This window comes from Rattus norvegicus, chromosome 6, assembly GCF_021556685.1.
Source record: "Rattus norvegicus strain SHRSP/BbbUtx chromosome 6, alternate assembly SHRSP_T2T, whole genome shotgun sequence".
Lineage (NCBI taxonomy): Eukaryota > Metazoa > Chordata > Mammalia > Rodentia > Muridae > Rattus > Rattus norvegicus.
This window is the reverse complement of record NC_141539.1, coordinates 14,132,453-14,154,938: the sequence shown is the minus strand read 5'-3', so window position 1 is coordinate 14,154,938 and position 22,486 is coordinate 14,132,453.

Genomic DNA, 22,486 nt, shown 5'->3' with positions numbered 1-22,486 from the left:
TCAGGGAGGCTTCACCCAGCAGCTGATGGAAACAGATGCAGAGACCCACAGCCAAGCATTAAGTGGAGCTTGGGGAATGCTGTTCAAGAGCAAGAGGAAGAATTGAAGGAGACAGAGGGGTCAAGGACACCACAAGAAAACCTACAGAATCAACTAACCTGGCCCCATAGGGGCTCATAGAGACTGAACTGCCAACCAGAGAGCAGGCATGGGCCTGATCTAGGCCCTCTGCACAGATGTAACCGTTGTGTGACTGGGGCTTCATGTGGGACTCCTAAAGCTGGAGCAGAGGCTGTCTCTGACTACTTGCCTGCCTTTGGATCTCTTTCTGCTAATATCATTATTGCCTACTCAAGGTTTCTAAGGTGTGTAGCGTGTGTGTGTGTGTGTGTGTGTGTGTTTGTGTGTGTGTGTGTGTCCGTCTGTCTGTCTCTGTGTGTGTGTCTGTGTGTATCTGTATGTGTATGTGTCTGTGTGTGTATGTGTGTGTGTGTCTCCATGTTGGGAGATGGTGAGCATGTGGAAGCCAGAAATCAACATCAATTGTCTTTTTCAATTGATCTCCTTTGGGGGCTGCAGAGAGAGCAAAGGTATCTGTTATTGATCCTGGAGTCTGCTCATTAGGCTAAACTGTCCGTCTAGAAAGTCCCTGGGGTGCTCTTATCCCCTCATACTAGCACTAAGGTTGAGGGGTGCACCACCCAGCTTGTTTTGTTTATCTTCTTACATGTGCTCTGGGATCAGACTCATGGTCTCCTGCTTGTAAGGTATTTATAATATATATAGTATGTTAGCATGTATAGCATTTATAACGCAATGCTGTTCATGTATCCAGTGGAGACAAGGGATATTTGTAATGACTTACTCAGTGGCCAATAGAAAGACATAGCTAGAAGAGTGTGGTGGTGCACATCTTTAATCCCAGCACTCAGGAGGCAGAGACAGAGGCAGGCAGATCTCTGTGAGTTTGAGGCCAGTTGGCCAACAAAACAAGTTCCGGAACAGCCAGAACTGTTACAGAGAAATTCTGTCTTATCAAATGAATGACTTAGCTCATTCCCTATGGAGCTGTGAGACCTTGTTTCAAAGCAAAATATAGATGAATAAATAAAATACACTGTACGAGGAGCTGGAGAGATGACTCAGTGGTTAAGAGCACGGACTGCTCTTCCAGAGGTCCTGAATTCAATTGCCAGCACCCTCATGGTGGCTCACAACCATCTGTGATGAGATCTGATCCCCTTTTCTCCCATTCAGGCATACATGCAAATAGAGCACTCATGTACACAAATAAAGTCTTAAAAACAAAAACACTGGGGCTGGGGATTTAGCTCAGTGGTAGAGTGCTTACCTAGGAAGCGCAAGGCCCTGGGTTCGGTCCCCAGCTCCGAAAAAAAAAAAAAAAAAAACAAAAACACTGGACAGAGATGCTCATCAGACTGTAGAAGTGATGTCGAATCTGGACCTCATATTACCTTGTTGTTTCTCTTTACTAGTTTAGTCATGATAACGTGATCATTTTTAATTTATAGAAGCTATAAATATGAGTCCACTTTATGTGTTTTGTAGACTTTACATACTAAGTAATTTTTAAATAAGCTTTCTTTAAAATGTATATAATTCTTGGCTTAAAAGAATATAGAATAAATGTCCTCGTTTCCTTCTCCAACTGATTTGTACTTTCATGACCCAAGAAGGCATCAATCAACCTGTAAGAAGTCAGTAGACCCAGGTGCCCATTCTGGCTCTGCTCCTCTCTAACAGGTGACCTTGAGCAGTTTTTGGACTCTGACAGGATCTCCTCAGTCACCCCACTGGACACAGAAACTTCCTTGTCTATCTCACAGGGACCATCAAGGCCAAATAAGGTGACTGGGCTAGAAAGCCTCAGCCAATGAAAGGCCTCTAATTTTGCAAAAGAAGATCCTGCCAGAAGTTGTAACATTCATGTCTGGTCTCCTCAGCTACCCCATCCCCTACTCAGTAAGCCTTGAGTCCCTTTTTAAACCAGGCATTTTACCAGGATTTGATGATCCATGCTGACTCAGTCTCTGCTTCAGAGGCTCAGGCAGACATGAGAAGTAGAACAGAATCTCTAGACAGGTAGTACTGAGACTCAGGAGTCATTGGGAAGGTGGTGTCTTACTGAAGAGGTACCATGACCATGACAATGCAGTCAGGCTTTATCTGTATAGCCCTGACTGTCCTGGAGCTCACTCTACACCAAACTGACCTTGCACTCATGGAAACCAGCCTGCCTCTGCCTCTTGAGTGCTAGGATTAAGGCATGAGCCACCACTGTCCCACTGACCATGGCAAATCTTACTGGGGCTGGCTTACAGTTTCAGAGGTTTAGTCTATTGTCATCATGGTGGAAAACGTGGCAGCATTCAGGCAGACATGGTGCTGGAAAAGAAGCTGAGAGTTCTACATCCAGAGCCGAAGGAAGCAGGAAAAGCAAAAGCCTCTGGGCCTGGCTTGGATCCTTGACACCTCAAAGTCCACCTCCAGTGACACACTTCCTCCAGCAAGGCCACACCTCCTAATCCTTCTCAAGTAGTGCCACTCCTGATGACTAAGCACTCAAGCATTTGAGCCTATGGGGGCTATTCTTATTCAAACTACCACAACTGGCATTTGTGTTGTCTCACTGAACATGTTAGAATATGCTGGAATTTTCCAGCACCCCCACCCCAACAGTGATCTTGACCTTGTAGCAGAGGCCAGAGTCCTGAAGGCCACGGGAGCAGACATCTTGAGATGCAGCTGCTCCCCTGAGCTGTGGTTTCAGATCTGCCCTTCCAGGTTCAGAGATGGAATGTTCTAGAGAACTAACTGGAAGAAGTTTCCTTTCCTTCTGCAGCTGTCCTCGATAGGTGACCAGGGATACCTTTCTTCCTTTAAGTTGTCCCCCCCACAAGTGTTTTGTCACTCAATGAGTGTGTCCCTTCCTCTTGCCTTTCTCCTCTGCCTTTGCTCTGTGCTACAGATTTCAAACAAGCCTGCTATTATTTGCTTACACGAAGCTTTCTTTCCCAAGAACTGCATTCAAATCTATTCTCTCCTCTGATCCTAGCTGTCCCTTCCCTGATCCCAGGCCTGTATGTGCCTTGTACAGCCATTTCTGGGCCGAGATGGCTAACTAACTCTACTGACCTCTAATCATACAAGGTATTCATACAGCTCACCCTTCTCTCCCACCTCTATCCATCTCTCTCTGCAATTTGAGCATCTGGAAGTCTTTGACGTAGCTCCCCAGCTCCACCCAGGCCTCCACCCCAGCTCCAATCATTCCATTCCCATCCAGTCTGGTCTGCTCTAGGTGGATGAGTCCCCCTGTTTCCTACCCAAACAGCTGCTGCCTTGGGTCCATTTCAGAGTCTTGCTACCAGGGCTGCCCTGCCTCCAGTCTCACTCTCTTCTTTGACAGAATAATGGAACATGCCTCCTAAATGACTCAAATTCCTTCCAAGTGCCCATGAACTAGAATTCCACCTTCCAGTATCTCCTTCCTGGCTCTCGTCTCTTAATGCTATTGATTGTAGCAGTCTGGGTCCTCTTTATGAAAGCACAGAGGGACCTTAAACAATGAAAGCCTCGACCACATGACTGTACCTTCTGGCAAGAGCCAAGCCAAGCTATGCACCAAGAGCAGGTATGCGGCAGGCTCGGGCTACTTGGAGCCTGAGGCACTCTGCTCCTCCTACCGCTTGGCTCTCCACACTCAGGACATGTTATGCTAGTGACCTTTCTTGCTGTGACAAAATTCCTGACAAAATAACCTAGAAGAAAGGGTTTATTCTGGTTCAGAGTTCAAGAGTATACAGTTTAGCATGGCAAGGAAATCATGGTGGCAGAAACAGGAGGCAGCTGGTCCCTTTGTAGCTGCAGTCAGCACGAAGAGGGTGAATGCTGGCATAAGTTTCCTATTCCTTTTCAATCAGTCCTAGACCCACGTCTGTGGAGTAGTAGAGCCACCCCTATCAAGGGTAGACATTGCCACTTTTCCAATCTAGAAACTCTGTCCTAGGCATGCCCTAAGGTTTGTCTCCTATGGGATTCTAGTTCTTGTCAAGTTAACAACCAGTATTCATCACCGTACACTCACTCTGCTCCTCCCCATCTCTGTTTAAGAATCACCAGATTCATGCCAGGAGAGAGGAACCCATTCTCCCATGTCTCCCAGTGCAGCTGGGAGGGTTGTTTGAAGCAAGTGCCCAGTCTGAGGCAGAAAGTGGGAAGGGAATGTCCCAGAGATTTCTAGTTGGTCTCCTTGTTCCAGAGTAGACAGCACAGCCCATCCATCATTTAACTTTAATACAACATTTCTAGGCGCCAGTTACTGATTCAGTTACATTGGTTCTCCCAGCAGGACACAGCTTCCAAGACTCAGATAAGAGTTTCCCATGCCCATACTCATGCCCAAACCCATGCCCATACTCATGCCCACACCCACGCCCACACCCATGTCCCGGGAAACCTCTCCGAATCCCTGCTGAAGTGGCCCTCTTGCTCTCGGCCTCTTCACGAGTTGCTTGTGGCTTCTTGCTAGTACTGCTTTCTTTCTTATAATGAAACGTCACCGCTGGTCAGTCTCCTTAAGTAGTTTGCAACCAACGTGAAAATAGAGACTTTTATCCAACGCTGCATACAGTCCAAGTGCTTAGCACAGTACACTGCATGCAATGAGCTTTAGTCAAATACTTGGCTGGATAAATGAATACATGGTCTGAATATGTCAGCATAACAGATGAAGCTAATACTCCCTTTTCTTTTAAATATGCTTTAAAAAATAAATAGTAAGAACAGTTTTAAATGCTAAGGACTCAAAGAGACTTTCGTGGCTTATCTTGTATCAGCCCTTTCTCTGCCAAACTTAGCACCCTACCGTCTGTCCTACCGGGCCTGTCTAGAGCTCTGCAGAGTGACCTCCCCAGTGTGGGCTGAGGTGCAGTGCTATCGAGGCCTGGGTGCCGAAGGAGGCGGAGGCGGCCCTAGAGTGCACTGGCTCACATCCTGAAGCGTCCCGAATGGTTCCAGCATATCAATTGGTCGTTGAGTACCCCTACCCTAGACAGAGAATGCACTCAATCTAGTCTCCAGAGAATGTAGAGTGCTCCCAGGAGATAGTGTCCCGGAGCATGCTGTTATGGGACAGTGTGGTTGGGCTGATAGTTCACCCAGCTGCAGCTTAGGACGGATTGTTCCCGACCCCATGTTTTAAGGTCCCCTTCACAGTACCCAGCTCCACTAAAATGTAGGGCCCCAGTGACCTCTGCCAAACATGGTATTACCTTAGGAATTCACGTAATAAAACATACTTAGAGATTTGATCCTATTTGAATGGAACTCTCTTCCGAATTGTAGAATCTCTCCATCTCTCTAAGCCTGTCCACCAAGTTCCTTTCCATTGGGCCCCACCCATCTGAACCGCTGTCTGACGGCTGTCGCCTCAGGCCAGCCGTTAGATTCAGAAGTGAGAGAAAAGGTTGCAGGACTGCACCATATTGTTGTAGAAACTGCCGAGCAGCTCTTGACCCTCTGAGCCTTGGGAGTCTCAACCCCCCAGCACCTTCTTCTGGGCCCCACTGCAGGCCCACACCAGGTGCTATGTGACAGGGCAGTGACATCCAGGTACAGCTCCAGGAGAGAACACAGGGCTTGTAGGTATTGATTGACCTGGGGAGGTCAGGGCTGAGCACTGGATCTCTCAAGGTGCCTCTGATGATTCTAAGCAGGTGATGGTTGCCCATCCTGGGAGGACCAAGGCTGAGTTCACAGCCAACACGAGCTCTTTGTTGTTGAAAGCACTCGTTAACTCTTGAACATCGACAGTTATCCTACACCGAGGTCTCCCTCAGAGCCAGCGTTGTTGAATGCTGTCCTCAGAGCATGACAGCCATCACTGTCCTCAAAAGAGCATCTGTGACCATGTGCAAAAAGCCCTCAAGATGGGCTGGGGATTTAGCTCAGTGGTAGAGCGCTTACCTAGGAAGCGCAAGGCCCTGGGTTCGGTCCCCAGCTCCGAAAAAAAGAACCAAAAAAAAAAAAAAAAAACAAAAAACAAAAAAAAAACCAAAAAGCCCTCAAGATTCTGGTGGAGCTAGACTGCAAACCCTGGCTCTCAGTAAGGAAAGGCAGAAGGATCAGAAGTTCACATCCACCCTCGATCACAAGGTGAGTTGGAGGCCAACCCAGGCTTCATGAGGACCTTACCTTGAAAGAAAGCACAGAGGCTGGCTTTAAGAGCCAGAGAAAACTTGAATGGCACTCATAGGCCTGTCCCTGAGCCAGTCGGCCGTATACATTTCAGAATGGTGGCTGCCTTTCCTCGGACCCGAGACATTTGATTTGTAGTTTCAGAGACAGAAAATCTTGGTATCTCAGGTCAGCATCACCCAGCTCACCAGCAGCCTTACATAAAGGATGGTCTAGAATATGCATAAAAATGGCTTCATACTTTTATGAGGTGCTGAGGTCTAAAGGACGGCCCTCAGCCCTACAGTACCTAGACAAGCTTATACGTTTACCCATGCTCTGGAGATGGGGTAGAGTAGTGAGGGGAAAGGAGCAGTGAGGTGTAAGTCAATTTCTTTTGTCACCCTCTCAGCTTCAGTGTGGTCTCCCGCATCTGGCTCTTTTTCCTCCGCCCATCATGGATTGGTCTCCATCTCTGTAGGATTCAGGGAATACAGTGCGTGGGAGAAAGGACAGCAGAGTCCTACAGAGTTACCCAGAGAAAGCTCTGGCCTCAGGACACAAGGTCTAGGGCTCAGTGCTGCTGGACCTTGGTTAAAGCAGGACTTCCCCTCCCCCACCTGTCCCAGTCTGCCAATAGAGGAAAGTAGTGGGCCCTGCTTCCCAGACTGAGCTCCTCAGCGCTCACAGCTCAGCTGCTCCCATAATGCCAAGAGGGGGAAAGGTCTTGGCAAGATGGGAGCTGGAACTCAGCCAGGGGAATGCTTGAGGGACACGTGGTACAGAGAAAGACAGTGACTCACTAAGGAAGCTCAGCACTCAGGACCTGGCTGGCTCACGGCTGCTGTAGTCTTCATGGACAGCTGCTGGGACAAAGCATGGGTCAGACTAACAGACAGGTAACCCAGTCCCCAGCTCTGAAACACGGGGCCCATGAGTAAATCTGGGGAGGGTCTCTGCATCCGCACACTGTGTTGTCTTAGTTAGGGTTTCTATTGCTGGGCTAGAGACCCTGATCCAAAGAAGCTGGAGAAGCAGAGACTTTTCATTTTCTTTCGCTCACACTTTGACATCATAGTCCACCACTGAAGGAAGTCGGGCAGGAGCACAGGGTAGAGGGATGCTCCTTACTGGCTTGGTCTCCGTAGCTTGCTCAGTCTGCTTTCTGATAGCATCCAGGACCACCAGCCCAGGGATCACACCATCCACAATGGCCTGGGCGCTCTCACACCAGTCATCAACGGAGAAACAGACACACGGACTTGCCTACAGACCAATCTAATGGAGGCATTTTCTCAAGCGAGGTTCCTCTGCCCGAATGACTCTAGCTTGTCTTGAGTTGACATAAAACTGGTCTGCACACATGTGTGTGGAGTATGGTGAAAGTGGGGGAGGGGCTCTGCATCACAGGGGACGATTAGTTCAATGCCATGGCTCTGCAGACAGTTAGCCGTTGGTGCGTGCATCCAGTCCTGAGGCACCTGTGTAGGAATTACTACCTATTAAGGCAGCTGTCCTCAGCCCGTGGGTTGTGACTCCTTTGGAAGTCGAATGACCCTCTCAAAAAGGGATCACCCAAAACCATAGCAAAACACAGATATTTACATTATGATTCGTAACAGTAGCAAAATTACAGTTATGAAGTAGCAGCAAAAATAACAAAAATAATTTTATGGTTGGAGGTCACCAAAACACAAGGAACTATATCAGAGAGTATTAGGAAGATCGAGAACCACGGTGCTAAGCGGAAATGAGACACTCTAGCTTCTGTGGGGCTGGAGGCACAGTGACAGTGCTATGGAGTGTGGATGGGGTACTACAGGGCCACTAAACCAGTTCTCAGTGTGAACAAGCCAGTGTCTTAGCCCAGCATTCAGGCCAGCCACACTTAGCACAGGGGATGAATCTACGTGGCCACGTGACCTTAGGCAGATTAATGCCCTTCCGTGTCTTATTCTATCAAATAGAGAATGAGCTCTGAAGCAGTAGAGCAGGCTACACATAGAAAGCTTGCCTTCTGCTATCTCTTGGAGTTTTAGCCTTCAGTGCCTTTCTTCCTGCTGACCTTAGTGGGAAAGTCGCCTGCTTCGGTGGGAGAAAACCCCGGCAGACACTGCCTTGCTGTACCAAGGATGTCCCTATACTTGGGACAGCCACAGACCAAGAGCAGTAGAAATTCATCTTCCCTCTAGCCAGCCCCCTTCCTCTGCCCCCAGGGCAGAGAGGAAGTGGGAGAGAGAAGAGAGTCTCATCCACTCATCCTCTTTCTGGGGCTGTCCAGAGAGCTATGTGGTCCTTCCAGCTGAGCCAGAAAGCACATTCACACTGAGGCCTAGAGGAGGCGGGGCCAACCCCATGGGGAAACTGGGTCTCAGGTGTGACACTGTAGCCTGGAGTCTGGCCTGTAATGTCAGCTGACAGTATCTGTCCTGAGGCCTGGCTTCTGAGAAGCCTAGCATTTGAGACCAATAGCTGCTGAGAAACAGTATTTCTTCTGAGTAGGTAGATAACCTAAGACACAGCAAACAGTGGGCACCGAGGAGGAAATCCTACCTTATCTGCCCACAGATTGGACAAGGCCGGGCTTAGTGTGGAGGGACAAGCAGGGTGGGGAGACAGCACAGTGCAGTCTCTGGGAAAAGCTAGAGCATCTGGAAGGTGGTCCCCAAGGAATTCCATGTACATTCCAGGGTGGTAATGCCATCCCTTGGTTGGTGCCTCCCTCACTGGAGAAAGAGGAGGCCAGGGATTCACTGCCTGTGAGCATAGCAGTACCATTGTCAGACAGATGATCTCTTCAGTAGTGACAGTGCTCCTGACAGAGGCTGTTTCCTCCCTAGTAAAGCAGACAGGGGACTTCTCTCTTTTGAACGAGTCGGCACTCTGAAGAGAAGACACCCCCCCCCCCATCCCTTAACTTGAATGAGGTAGAGAATGGTGCTATTTGGAATCTCTGACTTTTCATTTATCAAGATGTACTTTGGGCCCAAAGGGTGCTTATGGTATGACTCTGCTCCTATGAGGACTTAGATTAACCCAAACAAGAGACAGAAAGAGTAGTGACTGACAGGCTTGGGGAGAGGAGACGGAAAACACCAGGCATGGGCATGGACTCCATTTTGACGAGGTGAAAGGCTGCAAAGGTGATTTTTGGGGGTGGTTGACAAAAATATGAATGTCTACCAAGATGTAGAGTTCAGATGGTTACGATGACACACTTTGCGTTTTGTGGTTTTTTAAGTGAATTTAACCTCATAGTTTTAATGTCTTCATCACAAAATCAACTTAGAACTGGTTTCCTGGCCCTTTCTCTCCTCGTCTTGTTCGGTTCAGAAATCCCCACATTTCTGAACAGCCAGCATGGTCTTAGATCTGCAGATGGGCTCGGCACGCTCAGGGCTCGGCGCAGTCTTACGTAAAAGCATGGGATGCTTCACACAAAATGCCATCCTTTCACGGGAACGTAGTTCATCTGTTCTGTTTGGTTCCGACGTCATGCATGCACTGCAGACAGGGGCAGCCCTGCGTGTTACCGCAGGGTGTTAGTCAGCCTCCCTTAGCTTTGACAGACATACGTGCGGACATCAGTTTAAGTTGATAAAGTGTCAGTATTTTCAGCCTGTGATCATTTGGGTCCCTTGGGGCCTGTGGTGAGGTGCAGCCTCTCGGCAGGGAGTGTGTTCTCAGACAAGTGCGCCCTAGGGATTGAACTCAAATCCTCAGCCTAACCCACAGACCGTCGTCTCTCCTGTATGAACTTGTTTTTTTTTTTTTTTTCTTTTATTCTGGATTCTTTCACGTTGCTTCCTTACTTTGAGATTCATCAGTGTTATGGTTGTGGCTGAGTGGTAGTCCCCTGGAGATGTGTGTGACTGATTACCTAGTCTCTTGACAGGCTTTGTGCTCCTGGCAGCTGGGACTCTTACGGATACAGCCACCGTGAACATCTTCGTGTACACACATGGTTTCGTTGCTTAACAGTGGAGTGGCCGAGTTACACAACGAGGTAGGTTCCACCTTCTGGGACCCTGCCAAACCGTTCCGGGAAGTAATTTTTCCATCTCATAGTTCTTCCAGGAGCCAATGAAGCTGGACGTCTCGCCTCCCCACCAACACTTGACACGATCCATTTTTAATTTTAGCACACTAAATTTAGTAGGGGTGTTTTAGTGTGACTTTAATTTGCTTTTCACTGATGAATAATGACTTTAATTTCTTATCATGTGCTTATTGGGCTCCACATATTGTCTTTGGCAGTGTCGTCTGTGAACACTTTTTTTCCCATTTTCAATTATTGTTTTGCAAAATTATTGTTTTTACTTTATTTCCGCCCCTTCCCTCCCTCTGTCTCTGTCTCTATGTCTCTCTGTCTCTCTGTCTCTCTGTCTCTCTGTCTCTCTGTCTCTCTATCTCTCTGTCTCTCTCTATCTCTCTCTGTCTCTGTTTTCTCTGACTCTCTCTCTCTCTGTGTGTGTGTGTGTGTGTGTGTGTGTGTGTGTGTGTGTGTGTGTGTATTTAAAGAGTGAGCGTAGACGTCAGAGGACAATTTTGAGAAGTCAGTTCTCTCCTTCTATGCCCTGGATATTGAATTCTGGTCAACAGGCTTGGTCGCAAGCACGATTTCCTGTTGACACTGCCTGACATTGCTTTAATTTAGAAGTCATGCTGGAAAGAACTGCTATCTTTATGATGGTCATATTCTCTAATTCTATCTTTAATTTCAAAACTTTGCACAGTAGCATTCTCATTCTTTGGGGTCCTTCCTTGGATTCATTCTTGCAGATGCACACTTGCCAATGACATGTAAACGAGTGAGAGCTCTCCGATTGTGTTCTCCAGTTATTTGCTGCTGGCCTAAGAAGCATCACTTGAGCTGAGCAGGGTGGTGTACATCTTTAATCCCAAGGAAGCAGAGGCAGGGGGATGTCTGTGAGTTCAGGGCCAGCCTAGTCTACATAGGGAGTTTCAGGATAGCTGAGGTTGTGTACAAAGACCTTGTCTCAAAAAAAAAAAAAAAACAAAGGACTAGAGAGATGGCTCAGTGGTTAAGAGCACTGTCTGCTCCTCCAGAGGTCCTGAGTTCAATTCCCAGCAAGCACATGTTGGCTCACAACCATATGAAATGGGATCTGATACCCTCCCCTGGTGTGTCTGAAGATAGATACTTTATAAATAAAGTAAATAAATCTTTAAAAAAGCAAACAAGCATCACTGGGGTTTGCTTATTGATTTTATAACTGGGCTCCTTGATGATTTCTCCAGAATCAAGAATATTTGTCTTTGGCAATTTAAAATCTCCCTATATCATAGATGGATTTGATTTTCTCTCCTTTGTCTTCTACTCGAGTCTGTTATACCTGAGTTGCTCCTTCATTTAGCTCAGAAAATGCATCTATTATTTTGTAAGTTGTCCCTTTCCTTTCTCCAGTCTGACTTCTCTTCTGTTAAGCCGAGGTATCCAGGTATTTAGCGTTTCTAACACAAAACCCTACTTCCTGTCCTTCCTTTCTTCTCCTGCTCGTGTCTCTCTCTATTCCCTCCCCCAGCTTATCGTTTCTTACCACGACCATCCTAGCAGTTACCAACTGCTGTGGGTATGATAGGAACAGTACAGGCATAGAACTAATATGTTTCTTGGCTCTTCTTCTGTGAGATTCTCTAGTGGCTGCCCATTCAAGCCAGGGCTCCTTCTTTTCGATGGAGGGGATGTTGGCTGCTGTGTCAGGAAGTAAAAGTGGTGTAAGGAAGCCAGCCAGACCATAGACCTTGCAGGTTCCAAGACTCAAGCTATGGAAATGAATAAACCTTAAAATGGGCAGAACAAGCCTCTGGCACCTGAAACCACAATGCCACCACGGGACAATTTAGTCTTTAGTCACAGCATAAGTAATACCTAGACCCTGAATATTTATTATTTTTTGTTTGTTTTGTTTATATGGTGCTTAGACTAAAACCTAGAGCCTTGGGCATGGGAGACCAGGTTCTCTAACATTGAGCCATGGACTCAGACTTCTTCACCTTTTATTCTGAGATAGGATCTTACTGGATCGCCCAGGTTGCAGTGCAGCACGGGCAGGTTTTGAACTCACCCTCCTCCGAGATGAAGGGAGTGTTCCACCAGGCTGAGCTCCTCACGTTGTATTCAAATTCTCATAAAGATTGTTTCATTTCTAATTTACCTTACTATCAGAAGGAAGAAATTAACATAATATTAATAAATATATAAAATCAAATCCAGTCTGGATGATGGTCATCTCCCTTTCAACACAGCCACAGAATATTTTGTGCCCAGGACCAGTAAAATACTGTAGCCCTAGCCATACGATGCAGTCAGCCACTGCTTACTCTGCGACATAGCTGTCACCTTGGGTCTGGTCCTCATTCTACCCTCGATGCCCCAGAGAGAGATACTCCATTTGGACACCCACCTGAGAAGGAAACGCCTCAGCCTTCGAAGCTAGAAGGAGACGGAGGAACAGAAGGCAGCTGGCCTCTCCCATTTACCTGCACTGGTCTAACCTCACCTCTGATGCACAGTGAATATGAGGCCGGGTCCCATTTAATCCAAGAAAATGGTGCTGAAGCAATCAGGGGCTGGGAGCTGGAGCTGGGGTTGCAGGCCAGTGGTCACCACTTCCCAGGTAAGTAAGTAAAGCCACTCCTAATGACCCGTGACAGCCTTGTGGTTGTGCTTCTCATGGTCCCCCAGGTCAGTATTGGGAGAAAAAGGCTAGATACAAACCACACCTTGTAACTCCCCTGTCTCACCAGCCTCCAACCTCCCCAGGAAGCCTCTAGAGTCTTCACCTGGCTCTGTTAGGGGGGAGGACTGTGCAGTATGATCTCTGGCCCATCCTATGGAAGGTCCCTAAGAAGCAGCGGCCTAAACAGTGGTTGATGGCAATGTCTCATCTGGCCTCCTGGGGACATGGGCCGCGGTGTTGTGACGTGTCTCCTGTCACCTAGCTTCGCATTTACTCTGCAGACTTGTTTCTGTGGCCTTTTCTACCTGTCGGAGTTTCTTTCACACAACTCCAGCCAGAGGCTGATGGCCTCATAAACCTTGGAGTAGACGTAGGGACAGGTATGAAGCCTTGTTATGCTTAGTCTACGCCATACTTCAGCCCACCATTTGCCCAAGGCCTGTGCTTAGTGCTATTTTGACTTCTGTTTGCTCCTGTTGTAGGAGGCTGAAAAGAAGGCAGACGTTATCAGCAAGACAGGGATCCATCCGTTTAGGAGTTCTGAGCCCGGCCAGCCATTGCAAATTGCTCTTCTTACAAAGTGTGTTTTCAAGCCTTTTTCTCCTACCCTGCCATTCCTCCTTTTCTATCTGTCCCCTGTAGCCTGTAAAGTTCCTAATAATGCTCAGTCCAGTCTACCACATTCAGCATAATGCCTGGCCCTTGGCACACACATACATGTACACACATGGGAAAAGTTAAATGTGTCTTGCCACCCCTTTCCTTGCATGGAATACTGAGGCCCGAAGTCATTTACCCAAAGTTGCATGACTCATGTTAGGTCTATGATTGCCATTGCTGGCCTGAGTCCTGTACGGGGCAAGGCAGAGTGGTTTTCCTTGGCATGGCTCCACTTACATACAGAAAGGGAAACTTGGCTTAGCCAGAAAGCTCCACAGGCAGCCTGTTCACACACACACAAACACACACACACACACACACACACACACACACACACACACACACACACACGCCCTTATCTGCTGTCTGTCTTTCTTACTGGTGGCAGGGCTGTGAACATAGTTCTTACTAAATGAACCATGGGATTAAATTATTTCTTTAGAGCCTATTACCTGCCCATTTCCCCAGGGCAGCTCTTTATTAAGTAATTTCTCACATTTTCCAGGTGAGTCAGTGATGGGCAGTGATCCCGGGAAGAGTGAGAGGAGACAAAGGAGCTACCAAGGTCTGACTTGGTCCCTGGAAGACGAAGCTAGTATTCGAGACAGGGGGACAGAGAAAGTCTTCAGAGCTGAGTATGAAGACTCTTCTCCAGAGAGCTCTTGGGAGTGCCACAAATGCCCTCATAAGAAATGTGCCCCTCCTTGCCTAGCAACCGCAAGGCCCTGGGTTCGGTCCCCAGCCCCGAAAAAAAGAAAAAAAAAAAAAAAAGAAATGTGCCCCTCTGAGCTCCTCCTCTGTGAGTCTTTCTTGTCTTCCCCTGACTGTTCTTCTCTGGGACGGAGTCCTGAGGGGTCTGGGTTTAGAAAAGAGAGGAAGGTACAGGTAATACTAGCGGCTATGCTGCATCTGGGCCCCTGAGGAAAAGAAAGGTTTCCTAAGGGGATTTGAATCTGAGAGGGCTGCAAGACCAACAGAACTGAAAATGACCTTGGTCCCATCGCCATTGCTGTCAAGACCTTGAGAAACCCAGAGTAAGCCACCAAGGAGAACATGTAAAGAAAAAGAAATCACGAACTTGGGGCCTCACTGGGCCGAGTGTTACCCAGCTCCCAGATCTTGACTCTTTCAGCCCCTTGAAGCCCAGAGTAGAGTTCTTGCCTGATGTTCTCCAGAGAGATCCCTGGGAAGATCTGCCTTGTGTCCACGTGGAAAGCACATGTGGGTGACATCACCCTGAACTCAGGGTACATAAAATATCTTATGATGGTAACTTGGGGTTCAGAGCCTACTGGCCACCCAAGTAGCCTGCTGCAGTTGTGATTATAAGCCTTTCGTCTGGATACCTGAATTCTCATTCCAGCTTCCTGTGTACCTTTGGTCAGGTCTCCAACATCTGTGGCCTTAACTCTAAAGTAAGGACCATCATGAAAACCGCACCCCCCTCCTGTCCACTGCAGAGTTGAGATCTGGATGGAGTCAGGCTGGGAAGAGGATGGGGTGCCCCTGCCAAACAACCATTGAGATGTGGATGTTACTCAGTCGCTGTCGAGAGAAGGCTGCCAGATTCCAGACCACCACAGGTTTTTTTTTTTTAAAGAGGTCCCTTTCTTGGATTTAGCTTACTTGTCACTCGAGAGGATATTGCAGGAGGATCATGATTTCAAGATCAGGCTGAGCTACACATTGAGTAAGACCCTGACATGAAGGGAAAAATACTGTTTAATTAATAGAAAAGATCATCCTAGGTTAGCCATGCAGCTTGTGTGTAGCCCAGGTGACTACTATGCTCAAACCCTGGGAAGTTCCTTAGTGCCTCCCATAGTGCTCTAGGAGACTTAATCTAGCCACAGAGAAAAAGGAAAGTCCAGGTTAGCAAGAGAGCAGGTATGAGATCTCTGCCCTCAGGACACCAATTGAGTAAAGTACAGAATTTCTCACCAGGTCTGCAGCCCTTTCTCACCACCATGGGCAGCTGTGGCCTCGCTCTCCTGCCTTATTTCAAAACCCCTTGGAGTCATTGTCTGCCCTCTGGCTCCTGCATAGACCAGGTCTTCACATGCTGCCGATGGTGCATGTGGTCAGTTCTAGGCCCACTCACTACCATTTAGCAACACAGGGCCCGCTCGGTCTCCCAAGAAAGTTCTTCAGACTCTTGGGCCTCACTCCTTGCTGCTGCTCCGGCTTCACTGGCCACTCTCTTGGCCTCCTTTGAAGCTTTTTCTTCATATTCATAGTCTTCAAATATTGGAGGCTGCCAAAGTGAAACTTCAGCTTCTGTCCACGCTCATCCTCTGGTTGGCCGCATCCAGTCCCAAGTTTAGCTATGTAGAGACTGGTGATCCCAAAATGTATGCATAAGTCCAGGCCTTTCTCCTGAATGCCATTCATAATTCAAGTCTTGCTTGAAATTTCCATTTGGATAGCATATCAAACCAAACTTATTTAAAAAAAATAGCCATTATCTCTGCTTATTCACTGTTCTGTTCTCTCCAAGAGCTCTCCATTTTAGCAACTTTTCCAATAACTCAAGGTGAAGCTTGTAGCCATTTTTAATTTCTCTTGTTTCTCTTAATTTCATCCTTAAGGCCTTTAATTCACCCTACCCATCCACCCAGTAATCCATCAGCAACTTCCTTAATTCATATAACCCACTCCCAAGTCACCTGGTTACACTCCGAGGCCAGCAACAGCCTGTCTATATGCTGTTCCACCCCAACCTTTGCCACCCATCACGCCAGCATCCTGAGTCTTCCTGAAACAAGAGTAGGTGGGGCCAAGGCCTAGCGAACACTTGGCTCAAAATGAAAACCCCAGCATGAACTGTGGGCTTCAGCTGAGGTGGGTTCTGAGTGAGAAGTATCTTCCATAGGCTCAGGTATTTGAGCTCTTGGTCCCAGGCCGTGGCACTGTTTGAGGAGGTTATGGAACTTTTGGGATGTGGAAATTTGCTGGAGGAAGTGTGTCACTGAGGGTGGGCTTCGAGAGAGTTTGTAGCGTGGCCCCACAGTAGTTCATCATCTTTGCACCACTGAGGCGTGAGCTGCAAAAGTTGTGTGGGTGAAAATGGCCAAGGCACGGGACACGTTTGAAAGAGGCTGCCTTCACCAATCCCATCACTGTGTACATCAATATTATATGCCAATGAAAAGCTGTCTGTGAAACAAAAACAACAAGGGCCGTTTAGATCATCCCTCTGCTCCGGCAACTCTAATCTCACAGGGACCTCCCCTCCCAGCCTCTTCCTTTCCCTGCTCTGTGTGCTCCAGCTGTATGTCTGTGCTGTTCCTCACCACAGCAGGCACACGCCAAGCTTCCTCAGCCCAGAACCTTGTCTTTCCTCTTCCTGTCGCTTGGGAAGCTACCCCTAGTGTGTCCTTGGTTGGGTCCCTTGCAGCCTCAGTTGTCTGTCATGCACGGTGACACATGGCGCCTCCTGTCACCATGTCTCCCTTCCGAATGCTTTGCAAGTTTGAGTAGCACTGCACCTCACGTTCTTCTCCTGTGGGTCATTTCCCCTATATTTGCCCTCAAACAAACAAAAACAATAAACCCAAAACCCTGAACCTCAGAATTGGACCAGGGGCCCCTGTCTTTCTATGCCCTTCCGTTTCAGAGTTTTCCTGTCTTCTCGTGGTAGCATCCCTTCACATCAACAGGCAGACTCAAAAACAGAACAAACAAAAGCCCTGACTGTTCGGCATAGTCTTGGTGATTTGAGCGTCTTCTAGAGAACCAGCTTTGTCTGCCCGTCATAGCCACGCCGGCCTCTGTGTCTCTTTCCCAGGATATGGTCAGATTCTATGCCTTTCTTGTACTGGGTCGTTTGCTTCCCTGGCCCCCCACAGGGAGCTCGTTTTAGGGAGAGTGACCACATTCACAGTATAGATGTCCACAGTAAAGTGGGAGCCTTTCTGCCCGTGCTCACACCTCCCATCTGACCTATGTGTGGCTTCTGTCCTCACTGAAGAGGTCTTTTGTGTTAGAGTAGAAACACCCTAACTGCCTAATGCACTGGTTCTCACACTTCCTAACACTGTGGCCCTTCGATATAATTTTTGTGTTTAATATATGGTTGTTCAATTCTCAGAGGAGTCTCGACCCAGAGGTTGAGAGCCACTGGCCTCTGGTGCTTAAGCAGTATCCAGTTACTTAGAACAAACAACGAATGGTTCAAAACCACAGCAGTAGATGCAACATGGCAGGAGGAGGGTGACACAGGCTCCCTAACAGCTGAGAGGGGCAGGAGAACCCAGGCGTCTGTTGCTAAGGGGGTGAGTAAATGCCTTGTCACTAACAGGTACGGCAATTACTAAACAAAGAGTTTTCACTGGCAGCTCAGCCTCCCCAGATGTGGACTTCAGAGCATTTGAGGTTGTTTCCTGTTCTTCATGTCTCTGTATCCTTAAAAACAGAACAAAACAAAACAAAACACCTTGTTCTGGAGTAAACCCAAATAACTCTTCTTTGGTTTGCAAACAGAAGGCACCAAGCACATACAGACTTCCATGGGCCCAAGTTTAAAATTTTTTGCCTACTTGCCTACTTTCCTGACCAATCTCAACTTCTTCCAGGTTTCAGAGAATCAAAAACAACACATGAAAATGTTGTCTCCAAATCTTTGATGTTATAAATAACACTGATGCTCACTTCCTCAGGTCTGTTCCTGACTATGGTCTCTGCTGATGCACAAGTGTGAAGCATATCTTTTTTTTTTTTTTTTTTTGGTTCTTTTTTTCAGAGCTGGGGACCGAACCCAGGGCCTTGCGCTTCCTAGGCAAGCGCTCTACCACTGAGCTAGATCCCCAACCCCTAAGCATATCTTTTTAATACTAAATTAGTCCTCCGAGTAGTAAGTGCTTACTGCTAATTGTGTCCAAATGTTTTTATCAGTAGCACTCTTGAAATTGCACTGGACCCAGGCTCTGAGATGGGCCAGTGGATAAAGTGTACCTGCCACCAAGCCTAAGCACTTGAGTTCAATCCTCAGGACTCAGAGAACTGACTCCTGCAAGCGGTCTTCTGATTTCCACACACAGCATGGAACAAACAACACACACACACACACACACACACACACACACACACACACACACACACACACACACACACACACACACAATCAGGTTTTTGTTGTTGTTTTGGTTTCTCTGTGTATCTCTGGCTGTCCTGAAACGCAGTCCAGGCTGGTCTTGAACTCAGAGATCTACTTGCCTCTGCTTCTGGAGTGCTGGAATTAAAGGCACGTGCCACCACTACCTGTTAGCAGAGAAGTGACTGGAAGGCATAAACCCAGCCCTGTCTGGAATCCTGGGAGTGACGTCCGTACATGTCCGTACATGTTAAGAAAATATGTGGTTGAGGGTCAAGCGTGTAACTAATTTGGAAGAGTTCTCGCCTAGAGTGTAGAAGCCCTGAGTGTAATCCTCAGCATAGAAGACAGTGGGTGTGGTGCACCCCTGTAGTCTCAGCCCTTGGAAGGTAGAGGCAGGAGGCCCAGAAGTTCAACATCCTTGGTTACATACAGTATCTCAAAAATACTTTATCTGGTTCAGCCCAAGGCCAGTGATACCCACATCTCTAAGGGTGGTGTTAGACATCGATCTATTTTGTTAAAGTTTCCCAACTCTTTTCAGTGGTCAGAGAGTCCGTGTCCCTAAAATCCCTCAAATGATCCTTGCTAACTTTGTATACTGTTAAAAGTCATTTCCCTAAGAGTCAGCATCCAAGAGTCCAAGGAATCGTTCTTGGGAATGGGACTGCCTCTCCTGCAGCCTTATCAATTCATTGTCTGCAAAAAGACACAGTAAGCTCTCTCATAAAGATGGGGATATCCAGGACCACACAAGGTCTGGGCTTCTGAGCAGGGCAGTGTCTCTTTAATTTACTGCTGGGATTGGGCAGCATCTCAGAGGAAGACCTTTGAAATTTTTTTCTGTTTGTTATTTATCTGGGCAGGGTGAGGGGAGGGGAGGAGAAGTGGAGGAAGAGGTCCTGGGAACTGTGCCCAGAGCCAGAGCCAGCACAGGGAAAACCAGGCTAAATTTGTTCGAGTAACTTTTACTGTACTCTTTTTCATGATAAAAGTAGCAAAGGTTTGCTAGAGAAAACTTGAACTATACAATGAGAGTGTAAAAAAGCAAACAAACTGTGCTTCCACCAACTGTTAATGGGCCTCCACATTCCCTGAGTGTGCACCCGTGCCCTCTATGAGTGTGCATGCATGTCCTCTATGAGTGTGCACGAATGTTCTCTGTGAGTGTGCACACATGTTCTCTGTGAGTGTGCACCCATGTTCTCTGTGAGTGTGCACCCATGTTCTCTGTGAGTGTGCACCGATGTTCTCTGTGAGTGTGCACACATGCCCTCTATGAGTGTGCACCCATGTTCTCTGTGAGTGTGCACCCGTGCCCTCTATGAGTGTGTACACATGTTCTCTGTGAGTGTACACACATGCCCTCTGTGAGTGTGCACACATGTTCTCTGTGAGTGTGTACCCGTGCCCTCTATGAGTGTGTACACATGTTCTCTGTGAGTGTACACACATGCCCTCTGTGAGTGTGCACACATGTTCTCTGTGAGTGTGCACACATGTCCTCTGTAAGAGTGCACACATGCCCTCTATAAGCACCCACCATGCTCTATCCTCTGCCTTTTCCATGAATAGTGCACAATAAACACACGCCATGGCACTCCAAGTTGATTGGTTTGTGTGTTTGTTTCTGATTTTATTTTGAGAGACTCTGCAGCCCTGGATGATTTGCAACTCACTATCAGGCTGGCCACGGACTCAGAGATTTGCCTGCCTCTGCTCCCTGGGTGCTAGAATTATTTCTATTTACTATGTTTAAGTGTGTGTGAGCACATGCGTACACACTCACAAGCACTCGCACACAAGAGTGGAGTGTCCACAGACCCAGAGGAGGTTGTTAGATCCCCTGGAGCTGGAGTTACAAGTGGTTGTGAGGTGTGTGCCATGGCCCTGGGAACTGAGCTGAGCTCCTCTACAGGAACCTCAGCTCCATGTCTCCTGTCCCATCAAAAATCTCCTAAGACACAAGTTGGAACAGTTTCACAACAGCCTCTCATTTGTTAGGTCGCAGTTTAGCCAATTCATTTTCTAATATTGGATATTTAGGTTATTTCCAGGTTTCCATTTGTTAAATGAAGAATAATAAGGCTAGCTTTTGTCCACAATCTCATATTTACAATTAAAAATTGGTTCACCATGAAGTTGGCACAGCACAAAGGAAGGTGGGCTTGGTTTTGTTTGTCCAATTGCTTGCTTTTGAGGCTTTTAAACATTAATGCAAAACCCATACAACGTAAAATTCATCATGTTAAAAAGTGTTCTTTGTGACATTTAGTGCTGTCGCTGTGTTTCTCAGTGATCAGAGCCATTGAATTCTAGAAGGAGCTCTATTCTCAGAGCTGCCGGCCCCACCCTCCCCTTGCATTGGGAATACTTTTCCTTTCTTGGAGAAACAGTGGAAAGATTTATTTTGACTCACTGTTTCAGAGGTCTCTCTCCTCTCTCTCTCTCTCTCTCTCTCTCTCTCTCTCTCTCTCTCTCTCTCTCTCTGTCTGTCTATGTATTTGCATGGGCATGGTAGGGCTTCTCTGTATAGTCTTGGCTCTTCAGGACCATGTTTCAGAGATTTCTTGCTCCGGGCTTGAGGAAAGAGAGGCACAAAGTATGTGGTAGAACAAGACTCACTTCATAGTGTGAGGAGAAGGCAGAGAGGCAGAAGAGAGCCCAGGACAAAGAGTTCCCAGGAACACACCCAAGGGACATGCTTCCCTTGACTAGGCCTCACTTCTGAAGCTTTCCTTTCCTTCCTAAGAATGCCAGTCAGTTACAGATGGTGAAGCCACTGAGGGAGTAACCCACGGATCAGGTCACAGTCCTTGGTGTCTGATTACTTCCTAGAAATCATTTGGGGAGACACCCAAAGCAAAGTAGACTTCTTTCAGACCCTTAAATATTGGCTCAAAAACATTTACACTCCGACACTTGAGTGCTATGTTACCATGGCCAACACACAATTTATTTTCTATTCTTCACAACTTTATTGTGGTCAAGAATTTCAAACCTAAGAAGGTTGAAAAAAAAAAAAGAGTCGGGTGACTGCCCTTACTTCCTTACTTAACCCTCCTTCAGTGGTGTGACTTAAAATCTACATGTCCTTTTATATAATTTCTTATATAATGTGTGCATATACATGTTCTCTTCTCCTTTGCATATTCATACTTTGTTTTGATTATACGAATTCATACTTTTTGTTTGTTTGTTTTTGGGGGGGTGAAAATACCAAGACACCATTATCTTTCACTCACTTCCCAAAACAACGACAATATATTTTCCAGGGACCATAATACTCTGATCATGCTTGAAAAACTAAATGTGATATTCAGTATTTATGTGTCCTCAAAATGCATGCCAGTATTCAGATAAGTTAGATGTAACCCTATCAAGAACTAGCCACTGCTTTCTCTCTCGCTCTGTGACTTCAAGTTTACCACGCTTGTGCTAAGAAACGCCGAGATTCACATTCTGTTTCACTTCGCCTATAATCCTAGGCATGTGACTGTGAGAAGGTTCAGAGACCTCTTCAGCATAAGATTCCTCCTGTGCCAAACCTGAGCTTTTGAGAATTTAAAGTATAAAACGTAGGCACTGCCTCTACAGCATAGGGAAATGTACAGCAAATAAAAGGTATTCAGTCACTTAAAATGGTGTAGCTAAAATGGACACTAGGAGACAACTTTGGATCAGTCCACTGTACAGATGAGAAAACTGAGGTCCAGGATGAGAAGTGGGGTCCTTCCACTGTAGCTACATTGAGCTCCTGTATTATTTTGCATGCCCATTGGAAGTGTACTGATATAATGCAGGGTGTCCAGTCTATGTACTTACAGTCTAA